Genomic DNA, 16,984 nt, shown 5'->3' with positions numbered 1-16,984 from the left:
CTTTAGCCACGCGCAGCGCGCACACATCCTGTATTTGAATTAAACGGCTCAAGCATGGCCTGAGAATGCCTGTTACCACCTGACGCTTCGACCGGCACCTGCGGCTAAGTGAAGAAACGCAAAACAGAAAGGTATGATATCATAATGGATGTTGTTTTTGTCTTCTAATAACTGTGACTATCCCACCCATGACTATCTATTTTGCGAAGTTTAGAAGCAAGCTAGATCGGAGGATAACATAGTAAACTGTTAAAATTGCTATATGCTATGCTGTATTTGATAACTACGTTGCCAGAACGTGTTATGATTGTGTCAGGTATATACAGTATGCATTTTGGATAGGTGTCATTAAAGAGGGAAAAATAATGAAGAGGAAGAAGGCAGACATAGCGTCCTTCTTCAGGGCAAGTGGAAAGAAGACAGCTAAGGCAAAGAATGAGGATGAGATGGAGAAAAAACAGGCAGAGAGTGAGGATGAGGAGCCCCCAGAGAGCAGCAACTTAAATGGACCTCCAGGTATACAGTATAGAGACTCACATATAGTACAGCTTGATATGATGTTATCTTATTTACAATTGGCTTAAAGTGTGTCTATTCATATACAGGTCAGGTTGAAAGTGCATTGTAAAACATATCAGTTAGTTTTTTCATTACATTAAAGTATGGCATATTTGTATTTGCTACCCAGAGACACTTTCACTAATATTATACTTTAGCTTATAGTGTGTTTGTTAAACACTATATAGCATGCATTATAAAACCTTTAGGAAAATTACCTGTACACCTTATTGTAATTATTTTAGATGTTTCTGAAAGATTGATTGAGAGCAGGACAGAAGAGTCCTCCCTGAGGAGTGGCCCCAGTGGATCCCCAGGTAAATTGTCAATCTTACATTGTATGTTGTACTCTTCTGCTAACTTTTCCATCGATATTGTCCACAAGTTTATATTGAATATGTTTAATGCTGTAGAAAATGAATTTTAATCTTTTGTATCTGTGAAATTGGATAGTGGATCATTACACCTTGTGGAAAATACTTTAAACACCTATTAATGTTTTTAATATATATATTTAGATTCCCACAGAGAAGATTCAGACAGCGAGAGAGAGGAGCCTCCAACAACGAGTGGCGGCCCAAGTGGACCTCCAGGTATACTCACTCTTTCACACATACTGGACACTTTAATTCCACTTCAGTTTTGCCCAATCTGATACAGTGGCCTGATAATTCATAAACAGGTATGAGTCATACCACTCACCTCAACTTGAGTAGAGTATATGTGTCTAAAATAGCTCTGCATCGCCTGGTGAGACACATGCTTGCCACCCAAAAATTATCACTGGCCCCATCCTGGCCACCCCAATGGAAATTCCCTGGCTCCGCCACTGGTTTGGGGTATCGTCAACCAACCCCCACCCTTTCTTTCTCACACGCACACAAACACACACACACACACACACACACCAATATTAAATTGAACGCCAGAACCAATTATAATTAAGAAAGGATTTGACAGCCATTCTGGAAACGCTTTGTCCAACTTTTGTTTAGATGGAACAAAAGTGTGTGCACTGATATCCTGTGTCATTGACAGTAACAGGCGACAAGGTGGACCGTTCTTGACTAATCTCTTTTCACTTTAAGGGATTATTCCAAGATGTGTCACACACACAGATCTTCTTTCAGAACAGAAAAAAACGAACAAATGTCTGTCACTGTTTCAACACAGTTGTCTGCCAAGTGGTGAAATCTACATGAAGTTACAACCCAGAAGGACCTATTCACCACAGGACACAGAAGGGCACATTGTATCCAGGAATGCTAGGGCAGACTGATGAGCCACATTTTATGGGAGGTATTATAAGATCACACGGAGCAGCTTTATTGGCCGTCAGATAATAGGTCTGCTCCTTTTATCAGGCCCGCGAGAACTTTAATGAAGAAACGACAGCATGTTATTGTGTAACCCAGGATACCCGCGTGCGTAAATCAGGAGAACGAAAGAGACAGTGTCACCATGGTGGGGCGGGGGCGTGGGGGGTGACACATTAAAAGACTCAAATTTGACTCCAAGACGACAAAGAGAGACAAATTGCGGGAAGTAAATTGAGGACATATCTGATAGCGACATGGGAAGAGTCTAGACAAACAGACCAGGGGTCGAGATATTTAGCTTTGTTGAACAGGATTGCCGAGGGTGAGTTCTTTTGCACGTCAAAGGTTGAGAAGCAGGGAACGTTGTACTGTCGCACAGGTAGTCTACAGCTGCTTTTGCTCAAGTTTGAAAGATGACAACGAGAGGAGAGAACGTGAAACCGTATACCGCACCTGATGAAACCTTCAGCAGAGCGTGATCTGCTCTTCGTCACCAGCCGTGTTAAAGTCACGCGGACTTTTCACGAGTTGTGAACTTCTCACTTCTGGTACTGGCTCCACGTTTAAATGCTAGGCTAGTGTGTGTAGCCTACTCCTTTAATGAAGGACGACAGGTGTATATGGTGAGGTGTGAAAGCAAGGTTTTAATGTACAGAGTCTGTCTGTACATTAAATCTCTATGAACAAACCTCATTTGCGGGTAAATTATTTGAAACCCTTATATTTTAAAATACATCAGCAAATATGGCATTTTGTGACGTAAAACTCAAAACTGTAGTTTTGTGAACCTAGAAAGCCATTATGTTTTGTGCTTCTGAAACCCATATGCTGCCCTACAAATATCGTACGCCCAATGACAGCAAGTATATATAGAATATTTATGCTGACCAGGTAAAATATAGATACACAAACTGTATGTGAAGCATTTTTATTTTATTGCTGAACAAGATATTACACACACGTTGAAGAAGACCATGATGAAGACCATTGTAAGCTACAGGTCTTTATTCTTCTAGTTTCTAGCACGTGTTCCAGGTTGTAGCCTATTTCACGTTCGTTGCTATTACCCACAACCTGTTGCTACAGCAGCACCACCGTTCACCTGTAAAGACCTCTCAGCCGACTGCCAGTGATGTTTCACCGGAGAACAGATTTATCGCCTCGGTTAATTGAAATAGTTGACGTCACGAGCTGGCGGGGAGGCCGGGTGCAACTCCTCCGACCGCTACCCATAAACGTCGTTAAACAGTGATGAATGGAGAGACGGGACAAGGACATCAATGAGCAAAACATTGCAGCTGCATTATTAGCACAGACAACTCTCCGGCGGCGACGTGCGAGCGGCCTTCTTGAAAGCCGCAGCGTCTTCGTCAGAGATATCCCGCACTGTATGATTTCAAAGGGCGAAAATGATCATGTGAGGTCACTCGGTGGTAATAATCTGCCCTAAAACTTGGCTGTATAGAATACAGGATGTTAATCTCAGCCTGGCACTAAACACATGCCTTCGTTCTGGAGCCCAATCCGGGCCTATAGTGGCGCAATAAAAGGAAATATATGATGATCTGCAGTATGTTGTGTGCTCATCCAAGTAATGGGCCTACATTTAAATGAACTCAGCCTTGGATATATATTAAGGGAAACCAGGCATTTAAAATTAATTTATCCTTGGCTGTCTGCAAGTATTTAAGAGCTCAAAATGTCAGAAGGGACCAAACATACGCTGCCGCAACGTCGCGGGACCGTGCAACTGTAGGGAGCCAGAACGTAACTGCAACGTAATCTTGTTGTCCATAGGACCAACTGGCAACATTCACTTTATAACGTTGCTACAACGTCGTAGCAACGTTGCGGTAAGGTAACGTCGCGGGTTACCAGCAACGTTGCCGCAACTTCATGTGTTAGCTGGGATATTTCTTTATTTTATTTCGCGCTCCCTTATGAAATACTAAGAAAGTGGGTCACGATGACGTCGTCCAACATCTGAAGTCCTTTAGACTGCAGCACCAGGTTGCAATTAATGCGCGTGGGCGTCTCGGTGAAAAGCCACAGGAAATAATACTGGCAAGACTTCCTGTCCTCCTCACAGGACTGCATCTGTGTTGAGACACTACATCTGTGTTAGCATAAAATATTTCCGGAAATATTTTGATAGATTTATTAAGGGATGTCTGGATTTCTTTTAGTGTCCGCTTGTAAACCACTGGATATACTCATACCAGCAAGAAACCATGAACAGGCTGTCAAACAGAGCTCTGCTGATATTCAACAACTAAGGGTCAGGGTTATCTGTCTCTGGGTGGGTTGTATTAAGGGGGAAGCACCCAGAGAGACAGGAATATATAGGAGAGAGAGAGGGGGGTTGATGAGCGAGCGAGAGAGAATGAAGGGTGAAGAACAGTGAAGTAAATAAACGGTGGAGATGGAGAGATAGTTGGACCTGTTGTGATGTAAAGCTGAGCTCAGTGAAAGCTTGTGGAAGCGGCCGGAGCACAAACATAATTGTGTCTCTCGTCTGCTGAGTCAGGCGCTCACTACGGCTCCCTCAAATCCAGCGTTTTGTCCGTGACTCGAAACCGTCTCGGAAAAGGAAGACGCCAGGATGAGGGATTAGCAGAAGGCTGCCTGGGAGGAAGAAAAGGAAAGGAATGGACGCCAAGCCCGATGTTGTCCTCTGTGTCTTCCTTGTTTGGCCAATGTAGAGCAAAATTCTATTTGTGTGGGTGTGTGTGTGTGTGCTATGTGGGTGTGTGTGTCATGTGAGCTGTGTGTGTGTTTGTTTAAGACGGAGATAAACCCTCAGGGTTGACACAATACCCAATACAAAGCAAACATAATGCTACGATGGTTACATCTAAATACACACATTTATTGAGCACTATAAATACAATGTTTATCTGCAGAATGCCCATGCTTCTCTTCTAGTGAGTGAGAGTACATAATGGCTTGTTTCAGATGCCAGTCACTTCCCACTTTTCTGCACACAGCCGGTCCACTTCATCTGCTTGACAATCAGCCACCTGTTCAGCCAGTCTGTTTAAGAAACTACTCCCCAGCAGAATTTGAACAACATGTATTTGGAGAGATTTTTAGAACACGGCCGACTGGAGTTTAGGAATAGTTTAGAGACTCAAAGAGGACAGGAGTTTGGAGTTGAGACAAGGACAAGTGATGGTTTGATCTCCACCTGCAGTACACATAAGGTATGGAAACATTCTACAGTACTAATCCTAACTAATGCTGATTACTAAAATGTACATGAATTTCCATGCAATACTACTTTATAAAAGCATCTTTGTTGTAGGGAAAGTTATGTCCATTTTTTATTTTTATTTTTTTATTTAACCTTTATTTACCCAGGCAAGATCATTAAGAACAAATTCTTAATGATGGCCTGAAAAAATTACAAGCTTTTTGAGGGAAAGGGGGCTAAGGGAAAAAATCTGGTTAAAAAGTACAACGGCACACAACCACAGCAATACAGACATACAGAAAAAAACACAAAAGCAACAACAACAAAAAACAAGCAGGTTAAACAAAGCAGGGCATTACGTAATAACATAGGGAGTCGGGGGGGATGAAAAAATGTTAAAAGCACAAAGCAAGACAGATATTATTTACAACAACCAACATCAGGACACCGACTGACACTGGCAGGTATGAACAAATGATACAGGCAGGAGAAAACATATATGTGGTGTTTTGGTTTTAAAGTGTAATTAATTACAAATAAGCATGAATTAATTCCTGTTCTGTACAGTGCTATGTATTGTAAAGGCATTGTTAGCCCAGCATGAGAGAGAGACAGAACTACACAGGATGTTCTCTCTATAAAACACCCAGTTTGGTAAACTGAAACATTTTCTGTTCTGATAAAAACGTATAATCTTACTGTCAGGTATTATACATCCCTTCTGTTTTTCTACAACAAGCCAGGTAAACGTTATTTCTGGATACATTTCTCCAATGTATTAAGGTGCACTGGGGTATTTAGAACCATGACAAAAACTCCCCCATTTGACAGGTAAGGTTCTTTATAAGTCACCCCACCAAGGTAAAAGTGTCATGGCGCGCTCTAATCATAGAATAAACTGTTTTTTTCTCCATCTTTGTTCCCATTCTATTTAATTGACAGCTCTTTGCTCCCTGAACAACTGGACTCATCTGCTGTCATTGAAAAAGACACGACTGAGGATAAAAACAGTTTTGTGGAAGTTTAGTACGTATGTCTGATGGTCATCCAGAAGGCTAGCACGTCATTGGACAGGCATGAGGATGATAGAGAAACATGATCTCTATTTTTACTACAACTTTAGAATGAATCACTATCTGATCATCACTTCTGGACTCTGGGTATTATAATAATGTTTTGTCTTCCTGGAAATTGGGATTCATCTATTAACTTTCATCCATTTAATGCAGTAATGGCTGGCCTGTGCGATCACTTGGAAGAGGCATTCTTACATTTTCAAGTTATGTTCAAGTTATCTTTGAATTCTGTCACTAACCCTGCTTTACACATATCTCCATCTCACTTTGCCAAAAGCCCAGGATGAAAACCTTTTTAATGCACTCTCACGTCAAAGAGCAAAAACTTACTCCTAATTCATATATTTTTTACACTCACAATTTTTTAGAGAGGAATCATAACATATTAATGTCTTAATGCCTTTTGTCTGGGTTTCTAGACATAGACATCTGTCTGTGAATACGAAAGTTTTGTTTTAGAGCTATTTCAAATAGTATTTTCTTGTCAGAAGAGACCACAGTTCCAGGTGAGTGGAGACACAGGGAGGGGAACTGAGAGCCAGGGCTGGAGACCAGAGGACCAGAGGACCAGAGGAGGGTTTGTGATGAGAAAGCATTAAGCAGACAGATACAGAAGCACCATTGATGGGAAGTCAGAGAATAGAGAGCAAGAGACAGAGAGAGAGAGAGAGAGAGAGAGAGAGAGAGAGGGAGGGAGAGAGAGAGAGAGAGGGATGCTCTGTAAGACAGTGATGAGAGATGGCTGCTCTGGCAGAGAGTGATGAGAGAGGACTGCTCTGGCAGGCTGAGGTGAGGGGAAAGTGAGAGACAGAGAGAGAGGGGGAAAGAGAGAAATATGGGGAGTGAGAGAGGGAGAGAGAGAGAGAGAGAGAGAGAGAGAGAGAGAGGGATGCTCTGTAAGACAGTGATGAGAGATGGCTGCTCTGGCAGAGAGTGATGAGAGAGGACTGCTCTGGCAGGCTGAGGTGAGGGGAAAGTGAGAGACAAAGAGAGAGGGGGAAAGAGAGAAATATGGGGAGTGAGAGAGAGAGGGAGATATGGGGAGTGAGGGAGAGAGGGAGAGAGATATGGGGAGTGAGGGAGGGAGGGAGAGAGATATGGGGAGTGAGGGAGGGAGCTATATGGGGAAAGATAGATATATGGGGAGTGAGAGAGAGAAGGGGGAGGGAGGGAGGGAGGGAGGGAGGGAGGGAGGGAGGGAAAGAACAAGGTCCCTGGGCTTTCACACTTGACCAGCCGCCATAGATTTCTTCACTTCACTGAGTTTAGTAGCAGTGTGTGTGTGTGTGTGTGCAGACTGTAGAGTTAAGCATGCTTTTTACATCTATTGACACATCTTCAACTGTAACAACTGCCACTTCATTGGAATTCAATCTTTCATCAAAAATACGTCGGTGTAGGGGATTCAATAAGGTACATGTTTTACCCTACTGATGCACAAGCAGTTAACAAATCTCTTACAGTAAGACTGACTGTGCATTTATAATACTGCCCATGTATGGATGCCAATTAGAAGTTAAATTCATTTCCAAGTAAATAATAACTCAAAACCACCATGACATGGAAGAACTGATTTGTCATTGCATCTTGAACCCTCATGCTGAAAATGTTCATGTAATCCCAGAAATATTCGTAATGTTGTACCCGAGTTTGTGGATCAAAAATCAGCTTTTAGACTGCACAACAACTCTTTATAAAACAGGGAAATAACACCATAAACTCTGCTAGGCCTGTTTTCCATTCATTTGCATGCAGTTGATTATTTCTGAACAATGCAGTCCCAATGGAATGACTTTGGATTTTGGATTGGCTGGTTTTGTAGTCTGGTCCAAACATGATTTTTCAGCATCTGACACGTACATCTGCACCTTAATTCATCACATGAAACCTGACAAAGAGCACTCATTCTCTTTATCTCAGTTACTCCCTTTATATTTTAAATTGGGCCACTGGATCAAAGCGCCATGTCTCGGCAATGAAATACTGTGTCATTTTAATTTTTTCTCATTAGCTTGAAAATGACTTTGCCGCACTCTGTTTGGATTCCACTTGTTCCAGACAAACTAAAAATGAAGCGAAAAGGAAAAAAAAAACGAGTGGAGTGTTTCAGCACAGCACTTGTGGTGCTGCCTGATTTCCAGATGGTCATGGAAAAGAGATCCTACATGACCTTTGACTCTCAGAGTGAAGCAAGTTGTGATGGTGAGAAAATTAAACTCTTGGGTCTTACAGAGGGGCTGGATTAGCGAGTGCTTTAGTTAAGTCCTGGCTTGCTCTCACATGCTCCGAGCAGGAAGCTATGCGACGTAAACACTGCACTGGCAAACACTCTCTGTTAGCTACGCCATGTTAAAGTGCATGGTCTCCCTGGAAACAAAGCAAAAGTTCACAGGGGTTGAATAACCTTCATCAATTAAGGCTCAAATGGATTTTGGTAGCCTGAAGATTCAAACGGTGCCATTCGTATGTAAACGTAGGGCTCTGAAACAATGGGGTACTTATTAGAACTACCATTATGCATCTTCCTGACATAGTAAATTCCTTGTTTGTTCAAACATACTTGGCGTATAAAGCAGATTCAGATTTTGATCATTGGAACATCAAACTAATTTGTCAGAGGAAACAGTACAGTCCAGTCGGGTCTGAGCTCTTTGGATCAGATGTCACTGTAAGACTTGATGCTTTGCAAACAAGTCTATCTCTGCTAAGAAGCTTTACAATGTCAAAGGCCAGCGGAGCTCCCGACTTTATGTTAATGAGACAGATAATCATCTTTAAGACCGGGGAACTTTAACACTGTAAAGTTATTGTAGGTGACTAGCTGAAGACGGAGAATCATCTCTGGGTTTCACATTGAATTAACGACTGCTGACTTGTACAGTGTGAAGGTAGGTGCCCTGCGTAAAGCTATTACCACATGTAGTCAGTTTACATTTAGTCATTTTAGCAGACGCTCTTATCCAGAGCGACTTACAGTAAGTACAGGGACATTCTCCCCCGAGGCAAGTAGGGTGAAGTGCCTTGCCCAAGGACACAACGTCATTTGGCTCGGCCGGGAATCGAATTGGCAATCTTCAGATTACTAGCCCGCTTCCCTAACCGCTCAGCCACCTGACTACCACATGGCATATCTTCCCAGTCTTAAATATCCGAGGACCCTTAGTATGAGGTATTGCTTGGATGCTGAGAAAGCGGTTTAAAAAATACTTTGAGGAATTTTGTACCATGTTACAGAAAGATTAGATGTTTAAAAAGTGACTAAATGTTTCTGAAGATTTAAGTGCCAGAAAACCCATCTTTCTTTCCAGAAGGACCTGCTGAGAACGCTATCTATCGGCAGCTAATGAATGGAAAACACCAGAGATAAAATGAAAAACTAACCACCAAGCTATCCAAGTTGCTGGTAAATGGAAGCAGCTTGTGTTGTAATTCGTGCGAGGGAAAAAAACACATTGGAAGCAAAAGCTACCACTCCTCCTTGATTATCAGAAGTAGAACATTTATGTGGTAAATCAGGTATTTTTGTATTTTTTGCCAAATTACGGACTCCACTGATCGATTCATTTGGAAAAGAAAACGTGTGTAATGAATAATTAACTTTTGTATTGAAAGCAGTTTCCCTCTCATGTGTCCTGGTGTTTATTGATGTAATACTGTCAGGACTGCAGGAAAATGGATCCCCTTTCTAAATGCAGGGCTTGGCAGAGCGATCTGTGACCTTGTAGTCTCCTCTCTTATCTCTCTACACACACACACACACACAACCACACGCACACACACACAACCACACGCACATGCAAACACACACACACACAACCACACGCACGTGCAAACACACACACACACACAACCACACGCACATGCAAACACACACACACACACACAACCACACGCACATGCAAACACACACAAAAAACACATGCACACACACGAACATGCACACAAGCACACACAAAGGTTAAATGAAACTCCACATTCTACTAGAAATCCTCTGAGGATATCTAATGACTTGTGGTTTTATTTAGGACAAAGTTTTATAAAAGCCCTTGTCTAGGACCTAGACCCTCTCTGTGAGTACTGCCAGTGAAAGTTGGCAAACTAGATAGAAATGATAAAAAGAGAAACAAAACTGAATACATAAAAAGCACACTCAATGTGATTTCAAGTAAGCCTCTGTACATTTTAATATTTTTTTAGGTTATACCCCTAGAGAAAAACGGTTTCATAAATGTGTAATGGTGCAAAAGATAGTGAAGATCTTCCTTTCTGTAATGCAGCTTAGTAGACTCTTATATCACCTGTAACACGTGTTTAGAAAATAAGTTACACTGTCCTGTCCACCTGAAACCACTGAATAAGAACACCAGCTGATTTGTTCAAAAGGGACACTTTTCAGGCTGTAGAAGATAGAGATCATTCTTGATTTTTATTTTGCCCTTGACAACACAACTACAATGTGATGGTGCTGCACAGTGACCATAGGGGTTGCATGCCTTCGACAGTCATGTCATCACACCACACTGATTAAATGATGACACACACATATGGGTGTGTGCTCAAGCAGGCACAAAGCCACTGCCTATGACACACACAGACAGACAAAGAAGCTCGCTTGCAAGCCCACACACACACACATGCACACACACATACACACACACACACACATGCACACACACACACATGCACACACACACGCCCACACACACACACATGCACACACACATACACACACACGCACACACACATACACACACACATACACACACACGCACACACACACACACACATACACACACACACACACGCACACACACATACACACACGCACACACACACACATACACACACACGCACACACACATACACACACACACGCACACACACATACACACACACAGACAAAGACATAGACACTTACACACGCTGGGAGTCCACCACTGCAGTAAATGGTTTATGTCTTCTGATCAGCTCTCATTCATTCCTCTCAGCTGGAAAAAATTGAAAAGGATTTAAATAGTTCTGGGCCAGATGTGATAATACTTATCTGGTGGATTTGACCCCGGGGGGCTCAGTGTGTTCCTGTGTACGTGTGTCTGTGTGTGTGTCTGTGTGTGTGTGTGTGTGTATAGCTGATTTCACGGTCAGTATAGTAAAAGGGCGGTTGCCATGGTGTGGAGAAAAACTGATGCATAGATGGAAGGTGGACTAGGTCTGATGTCAGTCACTCTTCATTTGGCCATTTTAACCTAATATCCTGATCTTCTTTCCCAGATTTCATAGGCACAGTATACGTAAACTACATGAATATTTTGAAGTCTACATCTTTAGGGGAATAGATTATGCTACAGATTGATATGTGCCATAGTTGGTGTTCATATTAAATCCCCTTGTATAGACCTGCAGAAAGTTTTGAGACTCAAGCGGTTGATTTGGACCTCAGCCTGTCTCTGATCTGGATACAGGAAACGTTGCCAAGGACGGTACAAGATTATGGTCAAAGGACAATTAGAAATTCAATATTTCTTATCTGATTACCTGCATAAAGTGGATTCCGTCATCTAGGAGGACACAGGGTAAGGGCCAAAAGACCCATTTGGACCCTGAATAGAAAGTTGTTTCTAAGGAGGTGGAATTAGGGTCTAGGAATGAGTTTGGAATGCAGCCTTCCTCCACTGTTTACCGCATGCCATGAAAGGAACAACCTGCATTTGGAGAGGACAGTAGGGAGGATGCCAGCACACATACAAGTGATAATCTCCTCCGCTGGCAGGACTGAGAGTCCATGTGACATTGATAGGGGGCTCTGGGAATAGACAGAGCCAGATGGATAGAGTTAGAATCACATAGCGTGATGACAAGACACACCAGTGAGAAGGAGACATCATGCTGACAAATCATAGCAAAAAATTAAGGTTTAATGCCGTGGAAATAAGACAAGATTTTTTTAAATACCTTGTGCAGATGTTCTGTTGGAAATGTCATGGATATTTATTTACAGATGTCTACTGCAGGCTTAAAGAACAGTCTGGTGCCATGTTTAAATACAGCCAGGAGTTATATTAAGAAACAACACTTATTATCAAACCCTGTGTTATTATGACAAAATAATACATTGACTTTCATATTTGACTTTTATGTTTTGAAACATCATCTGTTATCAACATCATTGTCACAAAATCAAGTCTATTGTTTATGAACCATCATTAACTGTCACATTATAACATTCCAAGACATCACAGTATTACGTAAATACAGTCAGCAACATGTTATACTATGCCATAAACATTTGATTCATTTAGCACAAGCTTTTATCCACTGTGACATACAAATTGTGCATAAAGGTATTATGTTAGGTCAAATCAGCCTATTTTATTTACGCATTCTGAGGTATGTTGAGGAACTAAGAGCATTTTTATCAGAATCAGAATGGGTTTTATTCGCCATGAAAGCATTTTTATCAGAATCAGAATGGGTTTTATTCGCCATGAATTTGCTGCAAACTAAGGGTACATAACTAGCAATGGAATTATACCAAAATAAACTATACAATAAAATATCAAATCAAATATAAGTTGCAGTAATTTACAATATAAAAATACAAATATTACAAAAAATACAAATGATACAGGATTGTATTGTCCAGTGCAAAAAGCAATGTTGTTTTAAGGGAATTAAGTTTAATTGTCACTATGACCGAAAAACACTTCTGTAAATTGAAAAGCATCTTCCCTGCTCCCTTCCCATTTAGCTGGGTTAAATTCTGTCGGAAGCACCGTCAGAGCTCCTGGCGTCGCCAAGAAAAGACGCAGATAAGGCTAATATTGTGTTCTGCTCCTCATAAACACACCTTTGTGTCTTATACCATGATATTTTTCAGATTTCGATTAAAACAAAACATATTGGATGCAGTGGCGGAGCCAGGGAATTTCCATTGGGGTGGCCAGGATGGGGCCAGTGATAATTTTTGGGTGGCAAGCATGTGTCTCACCAGGCGATGCAGAGCTATTTTAGACACATATACTCTACTCAAGTTGAGGTGAGTGGTATGACTCATACCTGTTTATGAATTATCAGGCCACTGTATCAGATTGGGCAAAACTGAAGTGGAATTAAAGTGTCCAGTATGTGTGAAAGAGTGAGTATACCTGGAGGTCCACTTGGGCCGCCACTCGTTGTTGGAGGCTCCTCTCTCTCGCTGTCTGAATCTTCTCTGTGGGAATCTAAATATATATATTAAAAACATTAATAGGTGTTTAAAGTATTTTCCACAAGGTGTAATGATCCACTATCCAATTTCACAGATACAAAAGATTAAAATTCATTTTCTACAGCATTAAACATATTCAATATAAACTTGTGGACAATATCGATGGAAAAGTTAGCAGAAGAGTACAACATACAATGTAAGATTGACAATTTACCTGGGGATCCACTGGGGCCACTCCTCAGGGAGGACTCTTCTGTCCTGCTCTCAATCAATCTTTCAGAAACATCTAAAATAATTACAATAAGGTGTACAGGTAATTTTCCTAAAGGTTTTATAATGCATGCTATATAGTGTTTAACAAACACACTATAAGCTAAAGTATAATATTAGTGAAAGTGTCTCTGGGTAGCAAATACAAATATGCCATACTTTAATGTAATGAAAAAACTAACTGATATGTTTTACAATGCACTTTCAACCTGACCTGTATATGAATAGACACACTTTAAGCCAATTGTAAATAAGATAACATCATATCAAGCTGTACTATATGTGAGTCTCTATACTGTATACCTGGAGGTCCATTTAAGTTGCTGCTCTCTGGGGGCTCCTCATCCTCACTCTCTGCCTGTTTTTTCTCCATCTCATCCTCATTCTTTGCCTTAGCTGTCTTCTTTCCACTTGCCCTGAAGAAGGACGCTATGTCTGCCTTCTTCCTCTTCATTATTTTTCCCTCTTTAATGACACCTATCCAAAATGCATACTGTATATACCTGACACAATCATAACACGTTCTGGCAACGTAGTTATCAAATACAGCATAGCATATAGCAATTTTAACAGTTTACTATGTTATCCTCCGATCTAGCTTGCTTCTAAACTTCGCAAAATAGATAGTCATGGGTGGGATAGTCACAGTTATTAGAAGACAAAAACAACATCCATTATGATATCATACCTTTCTGTTTTGCGTTTCTTCACTTAGCCGCAGGTGCCGGTCGAAGCGTCAGGTGGTAACAGGCATTCTCAGGCCATGCTTGAGCCGTTTAATTCAAATACAGGATGTGTGCGCGCTGCGCGTGGCTAAAGGGTCCGACAGTGTACTAGCGGTGCGAGAAAGGTTCCGCATTTTTCCACAGCCGTCAAAACTTTTAACCGCTCTGATGTGGTGCTTGGGGTGGCCAATGGGGTGGCCGAGATTCTACGGGGGGTGGCCGTGGCCACCCCCGGCCACCCCCTGGCTCCGCCATTGATTGGATGCTGCAACTCTTACATGACAGTGTACTGATACAGTCTGGATGCTGTGAGTTAAAAGCCGACTCACTGTTGCCTCTAGTGGCTTCAAGAGACAACAACAGATCCAGGATATTTATGTAATAGGATTAAAGGACTTGGAAATGGGTTTAAACATTGTGAATAAGGTGAATAGTTTAAACGTGCCAGTAGTTAAACATCTGTCACAGAACATCATTTGAATCCCCATTTTTCCTCATGAATCATCATTCAATACAATATAATGAATCAACTACTGCTTTATGCTGTTCAGACCCAGGTATGTATTCACACATACAGCTATCGCCCCATATTGACCTAGGGGTGGAGGTTAATGGACTGTATAATCAGAAGTCTGTCAGTGCAAGCTGATGTGCGGTCATGGGCGATAAGGCCTTCAGAGTCTCCTTTTGTAAGGAGATAAGTGTGTGTTTGTCCAACAAACCGTCTAGTCATTCTAAACAGATGACACATAAATATATTTTCTTTGAATAAAAGTAATTAGACCCAGAGAATTAGTAGACCCATTAGCAGACATGTTTAAATCAGAATAAGCCTTCACAAAGCACAAGTAATTGACTTATGGCATGTTCAACTGTATGGGAAACCCGTGCGTTTTAACCGAACCGCAGTGAACTTGCTTGTATGTCACATGGGCAACACATTTAATAGAACGCACATTACTGACAATAGAAGGCATCTCCTGATTCTGTCTCCAGGATTTAACATGACTGCCAAAGCTGTCTACATAGGCCTACGACATCAATCTGATACCACATGATTTAGTGTGTTCATGAAAAATAGTATTATGCTCATGAGTTAACTGTCATCCTGCAAACAATAAAAATGAATAATTTTATTCGATCCCTTTTCGAAAAAAAAACATGATAAATTAACAGACGCTCGGCCTGATAGCTGAACACCAACCACAACCAGTGCTGAGAAGTTGTAATATCCTGTCCCTTTTTGTTGCAGACAGTGTTCTTGTGTGTGTTCTTTGTGCAGTGATGGCATGATCAGCATAATCAGATGGCACTCTCTTATGCACAAAGTCGGCGGCTAAAGAAATATATCTTTCGGTTGCTTTCTCCTTCAGTAAAGCCCGCGGCGGTCGTGAACAGGACACAGAGAAAACTGAAACGTCTCTGACACGGTTTTTAAAGCAAGGAGCTAAGCCAACCATCATCAGCGTCTCAATGAGGAGTTTGCGCAAAGCTCAGCACTCAGACAAGAATAAAAGAGAAAAACAGAACGAAGTGAAAGGACCTTGCAATAAACAATGACAGAGAGAGAGAGAGAGAGAGAGAGAGAGAGAGAGAGAGAGAGAGAGAGAGAGAGAGAGAGAGAGAGCTATAGGCTCACCGAGGCCCTGCTTTTGCTTTTCCAAACTCAGTGAATCAACATCACTTGATTCAATATTCTGAATGGATGGCTTATAAGCCATCCATTCTGAATGGATGGCTTATAAGCCATCCATTCAGAATGGATGGCTTATAAGTATGTGTTTGTTATCGGCAGAGCTTAGTTATTGTGAAAGAAAACCCCAGACATGTCGAAAAAAACAGGATACGCATTGAAAGGGGCGGTTAGTCATCTGTTTCTCTCTGTACAATTAGTACATCTTTTGTGTTCTTTTCGACGTTTTGTTGGCGTGTCTTGTTCATTCGGCCTACGCTTTGGAGGGCTCTTACTTTGGATAACAGGACGTGAAAGTTTGTGAAAATGCAGTTTTGAAAGTATCTACCACGTAGGTTACCGTTCCATATTTGGGAGTAGTCTATGCCTATTCTATCCTTTTGGCAAGGGGGTGGACCTTTTTTTATAAAGGTTGTTTATTAACCAAGTCACTTTAATTGCGGCAGGCTAAACTGCAGGGCTTTTATGTTGCTTGCCAGCATCAGCTGTCACAGCAGGAGGTTGATGACTCACGCTTTACCGTTTACGGGCAGAGCATCAATCACCCGCTCTCTCGCGCGCCACTGATGGGAGCAGGTGGCGGATGGCGGCGCGTTCGGCATGAAGGTGTTGCCGGCGACGGTTCTCCGATGAAGGCTATAGCGACCGCTGATGACGGCCGGTGACCGCCCACCCGTAAGACCTCGTGTTCGGGCTTGAACCGACGCCAGAGGACCAGCTGCTGTGCAGGTGCTGGTGTGTGTGTGTGTGTGTGTGTGTGTGTGTACGCCTCATCAACCAAGCAGCAAACAGGGATGAATTATACAGCCTCACAACCGTCCGCACTGACCCAGGTGTCAGAGCAGTTAATGTAGAGTTTGTTTGTTTACAACTAGATTAGTGACAACTCATACTGCAGGTGGGAAAATAGTGACAGAAATGCTGGATGAGGATGTTAAACATG

The 16,984-nt window shown here is 41.9% G+C and overlaps 2 long non-coding RNA genes across 2 annotated transcripts; one reads left to right on the top strand and one right to left on the bottom strand.

Annotated features, from left to right (window-relative positions):
* Positions 1 to 245: 245 nt before the first annotated feature.
* On the top strand, positions 246 to 1,272 carry LOC134036712 (uncharacterized). The gene is made up of 3 exons (XR_009932437.1): positions 246 to 516; positions 804 to 875; positions 1,077 to 1,272. It is a non-coding gene; the product is annotated as an uncharacterized LOC134036712 (long non-coding RNA).
* An 11,897-nt stretch (positions 1,273 to 13,169) lies between these two features.
* On the bottom strand, positions 13,170 to 14,197 carry LOC134036634 (uncharacterized). Its single transcript, XR_009932425.1, has 3 exons — positions 13,927 to 14,197; positions 13,568 to 13,639; positions 13,170 to 13,366 (listed from the first exon to the last, which is right to left on the bottom strand). It is a non-coding gene; the product is annotated as an uncharacterized LOC134036634 (long non-coding RNA).
* Between the last annotated feature and the right edge of the window lie 2,787 nt (positions 14,198 to 16,984).

This window comes from Osmerus eperlanus, chromosome 16 (assembly GCF_963692335.1).
Source record: "Osmerus eperlanus chromosome 16, fOsmEpe2.1, whole genome shotgun sequence".
Taxonomy (NCBI): domain Eukaryota; kingdom Metazoa; phylum Chordata; class Actinopteri; order Osmeriformes; family Osmeridae; genus Osmerus; species Osmerus eperlanus.
This window is presented reverse-complemented; position numbering and strand designations above follow the sequence as displayed.